General features: G+C 38.4%; 1 protein-coding gene across 2 annotated transcripts in view; it reads right to left on the bottom strand.

Annotated features, from left to right (window-relative positions):
- The window catches only part of CA1 (carbonic anhydrase 1), a 52,448-nt gene extending 38,854 nt beyond the window's left edge, over positions 1-13,594 (bottom strand). Inside the window, exon 1 of one of the 2 annotated variants that reach the window (XM_040993694.1) lies at positions 13,400-13,594. The gene's annotated coding sequence lies outside the window, so the exon portion shown is untranslated. The remainder of the gene's footprint in view (positions 1-13,399) is intronic. The other variant, XM_040993686.1, reaches the window with a different exon arrangement.
- Between the last annotated feature and the right edge of the window lie 1,294 nt (positions 13,595-14,888).

Raw genomic sequence — 14,888 nt, 5'->3', positions numbered from 1 at the left:
TGGCAGAAACTTGTCTGAACATTTCTCAGCAATAAAAGTGTTTACAGCTCTTCAAAGGGGTAAGCCCCAGGGGTATCCTGGAATGGGTAAGTGAATTTTTCTCTTTTCTGAAATTGGATTCAGGTTGGGTTGTAGGTCAGACTTAAGCCTGTGTGCCCCGTTTTTGCCTGACGTCCTCTGGAATAACATTCTTCTCTAGACTTCAGCCACAGTCTTCCAACCTGTATTCTGAACTCGTGCTTGGCTTGTCAATGGTCTTATGTCGTAGCCACCAACTGTTGCCTGTCTTAGAACTCAGGACCTTACTTTGCCTAACCCCTGCATGCCAGCTCAGCCCAGCTTCTCCTCTAGGACCCCTTTGCCTCCCGTGTTCTATGACTTCACACTGACCATCAGTTAGGTTTAAGCTTAAGTGACTTCTTGGCCTGGGAAGAATATTGCCAGGGATCCAAGCCACAAAGGAGGATTTCAGGCTGGTGTGAGCTAGGAGCAGTGAGCTCTGGATGCTCTCCAGTGGTCAAAGCACAAATAAAATAATCTGCTTAACAGGAGAAATGTGAACTCAAGATCTGGAGCCTTTTGTTATGTTCCATATTAATGACCAATATGAGACTGTGTACTTACAACTCAACTATTTGGGTAGTATTTGCACGTTAAGTTTCTCAAGCATATAACAAAATCATCTGTGGTTATTTTAATTTAATTTTTGTTCTAAATTCAAAGGCATAAAAGAGTAGAAAATAAGTACATATCTCCCATCTTTGTCCCAGAAAGAATTAAAGGTATTAATTTCTGTCACAGTCTTTTAGAGATACTTGACAAATACACATGGGAATGATTGCATCGTTATTATGCACTGCGATGAGATAAGAATAGGGTTATATAGTCCATTTTTTTTTACTTTGTCTTTTCCTCTTAATATGTTGTTTTGAATTTGGCAATATCACTGACGAATGGGTTTTTTTTTTTTTTGCACTCGAGTATTTGTATGAATTTGCTTATTTAGCCATCAAAAACTCCTAATTTATAGATATTTAGCTTATTTCTAGTCAATATAAATGGTGCTGAAATTGATGACATAATGTCATAAGGAGAAAGGCATCATTAGATATAGTAAAAGGAATGATAAAGCAAACACCTCACATGTCTGAAGATTTTTGCACTTCTCACTATGATCTTACTTAGATTTTAATAATGATCTTGACATGGAGGCAAAGGGATATACTTGTACATACATAAAAAACATAGCTAAGCAGAGGTGAAGGTGAGAGCTTGCTTTAATGAGAAAGTTAAAGAAATATGCAATTCATCTTTTGGATACATCCCAGAGTAACTTTTGTTTTGTTTTGTTTTAATTTAGCAGAGAAGTTTATTTCTACTTTCAGGGATGTTATAAAAGCAAAACTCTTGTTGAGATCATCTTTTATTTTTAGGGCTAAAAATCTGTTTCCTGTTGCATAAAAACAGTAAAAGAAAATGGGGGCATTGGTGTGGCAGTTGGCTAACACATCGATTGGACAACTGAATCCCTCTAGTAAAGTGCTTGGATTGGAATGCTGGCTGGCTGACTCCAGCTTCCTGCCCAAATTCACCCTAGGAGGCAATAGTGATGGGCTGAGCGCCTGGATTCCTGCCACCACGTCGGAGGCCTGCATTGAGTTCCTGGCTCCGGGCTTTGGCCTCCTCCACCTGTTAATGGATGTTTAGGCAGCTAGTCAGCAGATAGAAGATCTCTGTGTTTCACGTTGCCTCTATATTTTAAATGAATAAATAAACAAGAAAGCACTTTTTAAAAAATTGAACAATAAAATAAAAATAAGCAGAGGAGGCAAGAGCACTTTCAGTGACAGCAGCACTCCAGGACACGTTTTCTCTTCACCGTGAAGATCCCAAACCAGGGCTTTGAAGACAGTGTGAACAGCAGTAACTGCAGCAAAGCAGGGTCCTCAGATGGCTGACATCCGAGAGACAAGCTGTGGCTGAGCATGAAGGGTTGACATATGCAGGCACACTGAGAAACTTCCCACTCCAAATTTGCTTTTCTCTAGTATAAGCGTGATTATATACAGCTTACTGAGAAAGTTACCAGACATAGTTTATGCAGCTATTTCATTATAGAAGCTTAAATATTTTAGTTTCAAAATACGTGTTTATATTTTATATAACAAAAACATTAGTAAGTCAGAAAATGATAAATCAAAGAATAATGCCTACTTTGTAAGAGCCAATATATAGAAGTTAACACACACATAACAATTCAACATATGGATCCACACCCTGTAATAACATAGGCACAATATTTGGAAAATGTAATCAGCAAATTCAGATGACAGCCACCTCTCAAGAGAGGAAAACAAGAAACAAAAAAAAAGGAGAGCATTGTTTAAAGACTTTCATTGTATCAAAGCTCTTATTTTCTCTTTAAAAAAATGAGGCAAGTATGTTAAATAAAAACTAAAAGAACTAACTGTCTTGGAGATGATTTATCAAGAATGGAGGCCAAAGTAAAGCTGCTTGAGGTCCCAGGTCACCTATTGTGGCAACTTTGGGTCCACTTGGCTCATGAGTTCACAAAGCTTGATATAGTGGAAGAACACTATGTGAAAGCAAAGTAAAAATGAACTGTCACTTGAGATGGTACCATTTTGCAATTGGGAAAGTACCCACTGACCCTATCTGATTCACATTCCCATAGCGGTTATCAGCAGCCAGGGTGGAGGGGGGGTGTCTTTTAAAGGTGGTTTTTGAAACAAGAAGCAGGAAGGCAAGATGGAAGAATATGAGAAGACATGTCTCTAAGCAAGTGAAACAGGTGGAAGGACTCCACAAGTTACCTGTTTGGGGTTTGATTGAAGTGAGAATGTGGGGACAATCTTGTCCTGCAAGCTAGAGCTATAACTCTGTGATTTGGTAGATGATGTCTGGAGAAATTTACCTAGCAAAAATAGGAATACTCGTAGCAGCTAACACTCAAATTAAAATAAGATGCAACCCAATGCACATATCAGGCTCCTTTTTATTCTGATTGGTGCAGAGGGTTAGAAACAAGGAAAACACTGAACCTTAAACTCAGAGGAAAACTGGTGTGGAGGCAGAACTGAGGGAAGAAGTAGAACCAAAGAAACAGGAGGCCAATCTTTGTGAAGCCCTCCCCTGCTTTTCTTTTTTTAAAATACGTATCTGCATATTTGCAAAATCTAAGCAGAATCTTCATACAAAGGTACTTCACATATTGTTGATAGTTTAGTGGAAGTTATAACATTGTCTTATGGCAATATTGCTCGTGATAATGTGGTACATCTACTATCTCTAATCACCAGCCTCCTATAAGATGTCCGGGATTGAGAGGAGGGGAGCAGGTGTTGTACACAGCCAGTTAAACCACCACCTGCAATGCCAGTCAGCCAGTCTGAGTACTAACTGTTCTGTTTCCAATGAAACTCTTTGCTAATGCCTCTGGGAATGTAATGCAAGATGGCCCAAGTGCTCGGTCCCCTGACAGCCACGTGAAGGAGCCAGGAATTGAACTCAGGGACTCTGATTTAGAACATGAGCATTGTAAATGCTGGGCTAGACACCCATTCCTTTCTCTTTCTTGAAGAAGAACTATTGAAGTCCTTTCTGATTACTTGTTTTCATGAAGTATACAAATGAAATTGCTGCCAGGTTTAATTATTTGCTCCTTCTAAATATAGGTTAAACCCATCTAGAATCTGGTACCAGGATCCACCACCACTGTTTTGCTTCTACGGAACCACCAGGCCACAGAGAGGTAGCACTTGTAACAAACTTGGGAGATAAACACACATCTCCTGGAGCTACATCTCTTCCTCCAGAAACAAAGCAAAACCCTCACAACTGAGAGTTGGGTTTTAGGGGTAGGTGTGACACCACTCTGAGAATAATAGCAATAACAATTCTAAGATGTGGGTAACTGGGAGGGAAAATCGGAATCTGTGAAAATCTTGCTGAGCCAGGAATCTCAAAGTTGAGCTGACTTGAGCAATAGTCGGCAGTGGTTACTGGCTAATGATCTCTCTAAAGGAAATATTGCCGAATTTAGGAAACCAGAGCTCTCTCAAATCATCAAATAACGAGCTCACAATGAAAGACTACCAGATATTCAAGACAATAAGCATTTAGCTGTGAAATGTTTCAAATATTACAAAGGAGAAAGAAATTGGAGAAAATATGTATGTTAAGTAATTAGTACAGGGTCTGAGTCGTAGGGAACTCATGAAGGCGAGCTCTGATTGAATTCCACTCAATGTTATTTGAACCACTGCTCCTACCATTCATTCTCCAACTAGGTCAGGGAAGGTAGTCCATAGCTCTGTGGCCTGGAGTTCATGGCAGTTATACACACAGGTAATATGGTAGTTTTTCATTGCCATTATAATAAATTACCAGAACTTTAGTGGCTTAAAGCAATACAAACTTATTACCTTTGTGTTTCTACAGGTCATAACACTGTAGTGCAACTTAGTGCTAAATTCAAGGTGTTGGCAGAGTGACATTCTCTCTGAAGGTTCTAGGGTGAAATCTATCTCCTTGTCTTTTCAGGTTTCTAGATGCTTTCAGATTATTGGTTCATGTCCCCTTCCCTGTCTTAAAATCCAGCAACATAGAATCTTCTCTCTATATACCCTTCCACTCCCTCTTACAAGGATCGTTGATGGGATGCTGAACTTTCTACCAAAGTCATAATATACTTTAATAACAGAGTGATGGACTTGTGACTATTGCTGAATGACTATACAATTGTAATAATATAAGAGAAAATGGGAGGGGAGAGAGTGGAAAGGGAAATCTCAAGGCCGTTGAAACTATATCATGAAAAGTAAAAATTTAACAAAAAGATGATTGCGATTATACTGCACCTGTCACATGAATGATTCACAATAATCTTTCTGTCAGGGTCTTTAATTTAATCTCATTTGAAACGTACCTTGTGCCATGTAAGATTACAGGTTACCAGGTTCTAGGGTTTAAATATGAACAACTTTGGAGCCATTATTTAGTACACCCTAGGCAGGGAGCACAGGGCAACATCTCAGGACTCATTGAAAAATGATGGATGAAGTGATAGTGCATGGTATAACCAATAGGAAATAGGTCAAATGGGGGAAGTTGAATTTCAGGGATGATGTGATTAGATTGGCATATTTAGTGAGTGAGATTCAAAGAAAATCATTTCATTGTAAGCTGAAAAATATCAAGAAATTTTGTGTGTATAAGAAGTAGCAAGGTGAGTTAATGATAGTTGCATAACATGACAACATAATTTCATTACTAATGGAAGAATGCCATTCTTCAGATGGTGTTCAATGTCTCTTAACTGTTGTAACAGGGAGATGTTCTTACCATTTATTAATTCTATTAAATTTTATTGGAACACAGTATTTTGAGAAAACTCTATGTTAACATGAGAGGAAGTGATTACAAATAACTAAAGATGTGTTTTGGCTAAAGTCAATTATGTGAACTGCTCACCTCCAGATCCCCTGTAGCACAATAGCAGAAAGGTAAGTAAGATTGATTTCAGGGTGAGTTTTATTTTACAAGGGCTATTAAGTCTTCGAAGGCTTGCTTAGTCATCGTTTTGTGGCATGTTCATCCACTTACAATTTAAGGAAGACATAAGGGGAACATTTTCTTTTCTCAATACTTTTTCTCCAGGTAGTTCCTTATTAATTTTTTTTTTTTACAAATGAAAGAAACTCCAGTTTTTCAATAGTTAAATTTAAAGCAAATCTTTGTCTAAAACTTTCAAGCACTGGAAATGCCATGCGCAGGAACAAAACATACTGAATACATCTATTCATGCAAGTGATGTCATGCCATTAAGTGTTCTATTTGCCAATCACTTAAGAAATACAGACTGATGTACGTGTAAGGCATATCTGTGAAAATATTTCTCCTTGAATTACAAAGTTATCTACTCAGGGCTGTTGCTAAAAGGTTAGCTCTGTCAGAGTGCCTTGCCCACCCTCTGCACTCCATACTTCCAAATAAGCTGGTGATTGCTTTACTCTTGCCTATCTCATGTGGATTCTAGATGTCACCGCCAACATTGGGAGTCAGGTCCGGGCCCACCTATTAGGCACTGTCTTTGTCTGTCTCCTTCTTAGTGGGTTCCCATGCATGAATACTTTTGATTTTAACTCCACAACCCGTCTAGAATGCCTTCCATCCTTCTGCTTTGATTGTGCACATCTCTCACCTGCTGACATAAAACCCACTGTTCTCCTGGCCTATGTCTGTTCTGTCAACTCTAGTTCAAGTCTCACCATTTTCTGATGAGCTCATTCATGGTCAAGTATTTATTTTTCCTTTAAAGATTTATCTGGGCCTAGCGGCTAAAGTCCTCTCCTTCATGTGCCAGGATCCCATACGGATGCCAGTTCTAATCCCAGAAGCCCTGCTTCACATACAGATCCCAGCTTGTGGCCTGTGAAAGCAATCAAGGATAGCCCAAATCCTTGGGACCCTGCACCTGTGTGGGAGACCTTGAAGAAGTTCCTGGCTCCTTGGCTTCGGACTGGCTCAGCTGCGACTATTGTGGTCACTTGGGGAATGAACCATCGGACTGAAGATCTTTCTCTCTGTTTCTCCTCCTCTGCATATCTGAATTTGCAATATTAAAAACAAAGAAACAAATAAATAAATCCATCATTGATTCACCCCCCAAGTACCTGCAATGGCCATAGCTGAGCTGATCTGAAGCCAGACGCTCCCTCTGGGTCTCCCAATAATGTGCAGGGTCTGAAGCCTTTTGGCCATCTTCTACTGCTTTTCCAGGCCACAAGCAGGGAGCTGGATGGGACGTAGGGCTTCCAGAATTCAAACCGGTGCCCATATGGGATCGTGGCATGTGCAAGGTGAGGACTTTAGCCACTAGGCTACCTTGCCCAGGCCCTACGGACTAGGAACTTGTAACTTCCCATTGATTGCATAAATGGTGAACATCACCACTTCAAATCTACTTTACTGATTTATGTCTTGTACACTCCTTTTGTATTGTTTTCAGTAAGATAGTGCTCTAAGGTATATTAAAATTTGCTCTCTTTCAGTCTCTCCATTTTCAGGCTTTGACAGATGCCGCAATTTCTTGTGGAATTCTAAACTTTCCTTCATAAATACATATATCCACTAGTGAAAATCTAGCTTATTATTCTAAGCGCATTTCACATGGTAGATACAATAGCTGCAACCACCATCATAGAATCTTGGTGAATGTTTGAGACTTCAGATAGGACTGAGTGATATATAAACCCCTCCAGCCCAGCCACCCCTCATCCCTGCCCAGGCCTTGTACATTCAGCATAGTATGTACACATAGTACCAGCTCTTACACTAACCTGCCCAACATACTTATGTCCTTAGGGTAAAGGTCCATTTGTAAATTATGCACAAAAGGAGATTAACAGAAAAATAATAATAAATCAAGCTATTATAATCATAAACTTTAATAAATGCGTGAATATAGTTTCTCTGTTTCTAAAATATTACTCTTTTGTCATGAAATGAGATTATACCGTGCCTGCTCGATGAATTGAGTTGAATGATGTGGGCACTATGACACAGATTTAAGCTATTCAGTGTGACTAGAATGCAAGCACCGAACTACTCTGACAAATAAGTGAGGAGACATCTAATCAGTTAATTGGTAGGTAGTGCATACCATGTGGGTTTGCTGGACAAAGGGACAGTTCATATCCTAGGTGGGATGAAAAAAGGCAGCTTACGATTTCATCATTCTATTCATAATAATGGATAGTTTAAATTTTAGTTGTTTCTTTCTGAAAATTTTAACTCACTATTTTTGAATCATGGTTGTCTGTAGATGACTGAAACAGCGGAGAGCAGAACCACAAATCAGAAGGCATTCTAGTATTTCCTCAGTTCTCTTTCAGGAAATCCCTACTTCCCCAATTGCAAAGGGACTGTATTGCTATAACATTTTTGACTTTCTATGACACTTCTCATGTTGAAACATGGTTATTTGTACTATGTGCATATGATCTCGCTACAAGGAGATGTGATCCTTGAAATATGATCCAATCTTTTCAATCTTAGAAATCAAGTATTATTCTTAATCTACACCATATAAATATTTTTAGATGTTGGAATAAGTAAAAATAAACCCTTATATTAATTATTTATGTGGGGTTTTAGTGATAATATGAACAAACAGTTTGAGCCCACTCAGAATGATCTGCTTTGAACTGAAAAAAACAGAATTTCCATCAGACACTGAGTTATTAAAAAACTCTGATTTCTGTAAAATATGCCAGAATCTTAGTGTATCATTTTCATGAAATAGAAGCCAATTTATTTACCCAAGGCCTGGTCTAATCTTAGCAGCAGAAAACTGAAACCTAAGTAATAAGTTTCAATTTTTAATAGATCATAAATTGTGAACTGAGAGTATTGAATTAGCTCAAGCATTAGCCACCCTTCAGTGCCAGTGAGGAGTATGTGGAGAGAGAGGGCCCGGGGTATGATGCTCAGATTCTAATCATGGTACTGACATTAGCAACTGCATCGTGCCTCTGAAAGCAGCCTCCTGCTCTCTGTGTATGGGAAAGTGGTGGATGAGAAATGACCCAACAGCTAAAACAGTAAACAGGAGATAGGGCAAAGGGTTGTCCTAGGGATTAAGGGAAAGTCTAAGGGTCTGGTTGAAGATGCAATTGAATTGTTAGAAGCAAAATGTTTACATTGGTTACAATTAATCTATGGAAGGTAAGAGAATGTAAGAATGTTTTTCTGGTTATGGATAAGGACAAACTATCTCAGAAACAAACTACCTGGAGCATAAACTTACAGGTGCCACATTTCACAACAAGAGAAAAAATTGCAGACACATAAATCTAGAAGTACATAGTATCAGATCTGCCATAATGGATGATGAAAAGTGAGATTAAATGATTCTGAAACTTTGCTTGACCAGAAAAACCTCTATGACTTAAGAAGGTGAACCCGGCTTGACTGGAAACAGCCTCCCCAATATTATTGCAAAACGAATTTCTCACATTGCAGGCTTGGGAAACCAAATATGATTTTCTGCCATCAGTATTCCATATTCCTGTGTAGACAGACCTTCTCCTTTTAAAATCAGCTTATGGATGAATTGTTAATTCACTTTGTGCAACTTGCTTGTTTTATGCTAAATTAATTTCACTCAATTCTATGACAAGAAACAGAAAATATTCAAAGTAGTTGATTAGAAAAAGGAAAACAAATTTAAGGGTAAACTCAACCACATGTGAAAATCTTTGCTTTGTGATCCTTTTAAGTGAGTGGCTCTCAAATATTCACGTATATCAGAATCATCTGGAGGACTTGTCAAAACACAGTGTGTCTGACCTCATCTTCAGACTTCCTAGGTCAGTAGGTCTAGGATGAAAACTGAAGATTCATATTGGTAGCAATTTCCAAGGTGGTAACTGCAGCTGGTGGCTAAGAACACCATAGAGAACCATGACCTTCACATGTATTCCTTATATACCTTTATTAGAAGTGGTTGAGATTTCTAGAGCAAGAAGAGAAACAGGCAAGATGTGCAGAAGTGATATCTGCCACTGGAATTGAGGATATGCATTGTAAGAAAGACCAGGGCTGAGTGCAAGTGTTAAGGCTGAGCCTCCTTAGAGGCTCAGACGGAGCAGCGGACAGCATATCCAAGTGCACATGGAGGATATGGCACTCCATCGGAACCGGCAGGGGACACCTGGTACCACAACAGAGAATGGAGGACAGAACAAATCAATCAACCTACCCCAGCCATTTGTTGGCAGTGAAAATCTTGGCAAAAGGAGACTGTAAAGTAGACTATGTTAGCCAGTGGATTCTGAAAAGATTTCATCATGCTTGGAATGGTGAGATTTGCAGTAATTCAGAACTGTTGAACAATCAAAACCACCTGAACAGGACCTTCAGAGTATGCCCCACATCAGGGACCTGGGATGGGTGGGAGGCTGGGTGTGGTTTCTCCCTTTATTTCTCTCCTTACCCCAGATGCAGAAAAATAATAATAATGTGGAAACAATGGTCTTACCCACTTTCCTGTAGCCCTTGACCCTTTGTGCCCTAATCAACTATGTAAGGATTCAAAATAAAATAATAACAACAACAAAAAAAAAGATCAGAACCGAGCTCTCTGTTTCACCGTGTTACCTGTGATACTGTTTTGAATGTTACATAAAAAAAAAATCTAAAAGATGAACAAATCTAAAAGATGTAAGCATAACAGAAACTGAGTTATATGTATATAGACAAGAGAGGGTTTAAAAGAGTTTCAATTGCTCTGCTGAGTTCCATGGCTTTTTACGTTAGAATGGGTTAGCCAATTCTGTGGTTGGGGTCCTGGTATTTGGGACTTCTAGCTTGCTTGCAGTCTTAACTGAAGCTCTGCTTTGATGATGTGACCCTCTGGGCTGTCGAGATTGGCCACTCTTATTTTTGGTCACACTTTTTTCAAATTTTGCTGAAAAATAAATATGCTCCCCATCACTAGAAACGCTTATACTAAAGGGCTCATGCATGTGAGCACACTCACGCACACACACAAACTCCCAATTTCAAAAACAGCTTCAAGGCTTTAATGTCACATGGCGTGACCCTCCCAAGCAAAAGTCAGCCTAAGTCACACGTCACTGATCTTGTCTTGCCCTTCGGGACAGTAGAATCCTGTGGCAATTGTCAGGCCAAGTCCACCCTATGCAAATATTTGTCTAAAGCAATGTTCAGACAAGTACTATGATTTCTAGCTTTATGAGAAAAATTAAATCATTTGCTGAGCATGAGTGAAGCTATTTGAGATAGAGCAGTGCAGACTTCCCTATGTTGATAAGGCCTGAATTACACTCATTGAATTACATAGCAGTAAGGTTCGGATATTTACTTTTAGTTCCTCTTTACTTAGTAATGTTTAAACTCCTGCATTTATTGTGGCTAAAAGAAAAGCAGCTTGCATACCACAGATTATTTTAAATTTAACCATCAAACATTCACTAAATGCTGGTTTGTGTCAGGTCCTAAGATGGGTGCTGTAGAAAAAAATATTGCCACACTTTTTACTTGTTGAACATTATACTAGTAGTGCATTACGCCTATGATTAAAAATTAAGAGTATATTATTTCAGGGCCCAATGCAGTAGCCTACCAGCTAAAATCCCTTACCTTGCATGCACCAGGATCCCATATGGGTGCCAGTTCTAACCTTGGTGGTCCTGCTTCCCCTCCAGCTCCCTGCTTGTGGCCTGAGAAATCATTAAGGGATACTCTAAAGCCTTGGGACCCTGCACCCACATGGGAAACCCGGAAGAGGCTCCGGGCTCCTGGCTTTGCACCAGCACAGCTCTGGCCATTGTGGCCACTTGGAGAGTGAATTAATGGACAGATGATCTTTCTTTCTGTCTCTTCTCCTCTCTGTATATCTGACTTTCCAATAAAAATAAAATAAATCTTTTTTAGGAAAGAGAACATAATTTCAATAATTAAAAAGGGAAAAAAGAAAGGAAGGAAGTAGAGGCAATAGGGAAGGTGGAAGGAAAGTGTGGTTATCTTAGAATTGTATCTATGAAAGACCTGATATCTGTTCACTATATATAAGTCAAAAAATTCAAAAATTAAGCATACAGTATAAGAAAGCAAAAGAATTTTGAAGAAAGAAATGAAAGGAGGGTAGTACCTTTAAATCATAAACTCCCATAATAGAAAGTGTAATACAACCAATATACTCTGAAAATTATATTTATTACTAAAGACACTATTAAAAGAACATAATTTTGGAACATGTAAGTGAGGAATACATAATGCAGGACAAGAAGAGAAACATAAAAATAAATAATAAAAGATAACACTGCTGTCTCAGTGATGGCACCCATATAATGGACTCACGTATGTCAGGACTGTAGAAAGCCTGTGTAAAACCGAGCTGAAATACATTTATTTTGGTACAAACACTTGAAATTCACTTTTTTTCAGCACATTCATTTTTCCCCTGAACCTTTGAAGACCCTTCATTCATCACTTTACAAAATCATCAGAGCAATTCTTGAGGTAGATGTGTTATTGTCCTCATTTTGTAAGTGAGAAAATGAAGTGTCACAGTAGAACACACTGATCATATGCTGTGGCCGAACCGAAGGTCAAGCCCAAGTCCAGAGAAGACCAAGGTTTTCAGGGACCTTTATGCTAACCTCAGTTTCAAACACAGAATGGTGGGTGTTGGTTAGCTGTTGGTCAAAAACTTGATTAAGATCTAGGTAATATTCTAAAATATAGTATCCAGTAAATAGTGTTAATCACACATGGAATAGTCAACAAAATGACAGTAAAACTCTCAACATTGAATCAGATATGAAAAGCATAAAAACATGCAGAGCCTGATCAATAAGCAGATTAGTTAATGCAATTCAGCGTTGAAGAATGTTAGCTTACAGGGAAAATTTCATGTATCAGCCAATTAAAAGGCATTAAAGAAGCTAATTATAAAAATTGGATCAAGATATGCAAGATGTGCCAGGCTGCACAGAAGGATATGGGTTTGAAACGCTATTTCCTTAGAGAGATGCCTGCAATGCTGACTTTGGGTCATATTCAGTATCCAGACCATCCTAACCTTGCACCTGTATAGTACCTAAATCCCCATGTCTTCAAGTTTTTAAACTGATACGTTAAACTTGACTTTTATTTTCTGATACAGTAACCTCCCTTCCATGAAGATGTAAGTCTCTTTGGTTTATTTGAGCAAGTGACTTTGCAACACTCAGAGAAGAGAGAAATAAGTGTAAGAATACTAAAGTCAATCAAACTCACAGTATTAATATTTTTTTAAGTTTAGGAATTTAATTATTTACCTAGAAAAATCTATGAAAGAGTTTTAAAACTTTCAAAATAGAATTTAACATGTTAGAAAATTAGTCACATGAATATGACTTTTAAAAGGATGAGAATTTTTTCATCTGCATACTGTTTCAACATTTAAGAAAACATGACTTAGTACTGCATGCACTTGAGTTGTTGCTTTTATGGAAGTTTAATTACTCCCTTTTCTTCTTTGTTAAAGAAAGTGTCAGCATACATGACTAACATGTCAAGCATTTGAAGTGCTTGAGAATTTCAGCTGGACTGGCTTTGTAATTGATAGACTTCAGAATATCCAAAGAATCAACCAAGTCTACAGTCATTAACACTTTAGAAAAATTAATAGAATTAACATTAAATAATGAGTAAACATACGTAATATTTCATGTTTCCTGTTTTAGATCTATAAAGACTTACTAGTTAAACCTAAGAGCATTACAAAAATGAGGTTTTATGCTAAATCTTAATCTTCTTTTAGTGGCTAGACATGCTCAGCTAGATGAAAGGCAAAACTGTTACTTACAGCTACAAGGGACAGAGGCTTTCAGGCAGTGCCGTGTGGGAGATGGCAGCGGAGGACCAGGTCCAGCAACTGCAGTGGTGGGTAGTATCCTTATATGCCAAGAAAGGTGGGGTTAGCTCCTTTCCTACATTCTTCATTGATTGGCTCATTTGAATGATTCTGTAGTGCTCTAGTGGAAGAAGGAACATTCATATTTGCTTTTGATCTGGCTCCATGATGATTAGAGCAGGTATACAGAAACTCTGAATGTGAAAGTTTGATAAAGGAATTGGTTGCAGTGTGGGTTTAATCAGCTACTTAAGAAGGGTAACTGAAAATTATATCGAGGCCGCACATAGAAGGGGAAGAAAAAGTGAAATACTTAGTGTCTTTACATTAGCTTTCCGCTCAATTATTTAAGATTTTTGAGTGGCTGAAACTTAAAACTTTTAGGAAAAAAGAGTACAGGGCAGGTTTTTCCAAGGAATGGATAATTTGAGCACAAGAAACATGTTATTATGACAATAAAAAAGAAAGGAATTGAGCATAAAAAGGAAGAGTTCCTGAAGTCTGGCATATAGCCAGACTCCCCACTTGTTTGCAGTTAGCAAAGGAAGAGAGGGTATGTCAGGACATGGGCCTCCAGTAATATTTTGTTTGCACTACAGTGTGTTAAATATGTGATTTCTATTTTTATAATATTATTTTGTCATTTGTGATTTCTGGTTGAGTGATCAATGAAATCATTGATATTATTAGCCTACATACAACAGAAACTATTAATAACATTATAAAAATGTCATTGACTAATCAATGTATAACTGAGAACAATGTATGCTTGATTTTTTATCAGAGTGCCTTGATATTGATTAAGCAGACCTGATATTTATTTTACTTAAAACATAGGAGTTGACACGATGGCTCAACTGGCTGATCCTCTTCCTTGCAATGCCAGAATCCTACGGGGGGCTGGTTCATGTCCTGGCTGATCCATTTCTAATTCGGCTTCTTCCTTGTAACCTGGGAAAGCAGTGAAGGAGGGCCCAAAACCTTGGGACCCTGCTCCCATGTGGGAGATCTGTGGGAAGCTCCTGGCTCCTGCTTTAGAATTGGCTCAGCTATGGCTGTTGCAGCCATTTGGGGAGTGAACCCGCTGACTGAAATGCTCACTGTCTCTCCTTCTCTCTGTAAATATGCCTTCCCAACAAAAATAAACAAATCTTTTAAAATATAGCAAGTACTTGAGTCCTGAACATTTGTAGATTAATGTCAGTGATTCTTGACATTGAGTCAGAGCAATGGTTCCTGTCATCATTCCAGAAACTCCTAGAATATTGGGAAGTCTTAATATTATAAGAATTATTGTGGCACATCAATGAAGTTTGGCAAAGGTGGAGGATAAATGATTAACATCTATATTTATGGGATGGAGAGGAGCGAATGTATCAGTATGGTTTCTGCTTCGCAATAACAGAATAAGGTTAAAAGGAGGAGAGCCCTTGCTTGTTGG

This window comes from Ochotona curzoniae, unplaced genomic scaffold, assembly GCF_017591425.1.
Source record: "Ochotona curzoniae isolate NIBS_2020 unplaced genomic scaffold, NIBS_Ocur_1.0 contig_1071, whole genome shotgun sequence".
NCBI classification, from domain to species: Eukaryota; Metazoa; Chordata; class Mammalia; order Lagomorpha; family Ochotonidae; genus Ochotona; species Ochotona curzoniae.
Note: the sequence above shows the minus strand (reverse complement) of the source record. Positions and strands in the feature narration are given on the sequence as shown.